Here is a 651-nt window from a genome sequence, read left to right as displayed (position 1 = left end):
GTCCCCTTCTTCCCTCTTCCTCCCCCTTTTTTCCCTTTCTTCCCCCTTTTTCTCTCCCCTTTTCTTCCTCTTTTCCCTCCCTCCTCCCCCTCCCTCCCTTTTTTCCTACCCTCTCTGCCCCTTCTCCCCCTTTCCCCTCTCTTTCCCCCCTTCTTACCTTTCCCTTTCTTCCTTTTTTCATGACTTTTTCCTGCTTCCCTCTCCCCCCCCTTTTTCATCTCTTCTTTTCCCCTTCCCCCTTTTCCCTCTCTTCGTCCTCCCTTCTTTCCCCCCTCCCCTTCTTCATCTGTTTCCTCCATATCCTCTTCCTTTCCGCGTTTCCTTCTGTTCTCCTCACTTCCTTCTTTTTCCTCTTTTCCCTTTCTCACCTTCCCCTTCTCTTTTTCCTGTGCTCTCCCCACATCCCTCTTTTGCCTCCCTTCTTTTCCCTTTCTCTGTTTTCTCCCTTCTCCCCTTCCCTCTTTCTTCCCTCTTTTTCTTCCCTTCCTCCCCTCTTTCTCCCTTCCTTCCTTCCTTCTTCTTCCTGTGCTCTCCTCACTTCCCTTTTTTCTCCCTTTCCTCCTTCTCCCTTCTTTCCCCCTTCCCTCTTTTGTTCCTTTTCCACCCTTCTGCCTTCCTTTTTTCCCCTTTCCCTCCTCTTTCCTTTTTTCT

The 651-nt window shown here is 50.1% G+C and overlaps 1 protein-coding gene across 1 annotated transcript in view; it reads right to left on the bottom strand.

Moving 5' to 3' along the window:
* The window catches only part of RNH1 (ribonuclease/angiogenin inhibitor 1), a 14,118-nt gene that overhangs the window by 12,145 nt on the left and 1,322 nt on the right, over positions 1–651 (bottom strand). The window lies entirely within an intron of this gene.

The sequence above is a fragment of the Pygoscelis adeliae genome, unplaced genomic scaffold (assembly GCF_000699105.1).
Source record: "Pygoscelis adeliae isolate BGI_AS28 unplaced genomic scaffold, ASM69910v1 Scaffold5, whole genome shotgun sequence".
NCBI classification, from domain to species: Eukaryota; Metazoa; Chordata; class Aves; order Sphenisciformes; family Spheniscidae; genus Pygoscelis; species Pygoscelis adeliae.
Note: the sequence above shows the minus strand (reverse complement) of the source record. Positions and strands in the feature narration are given on the sequence as shown.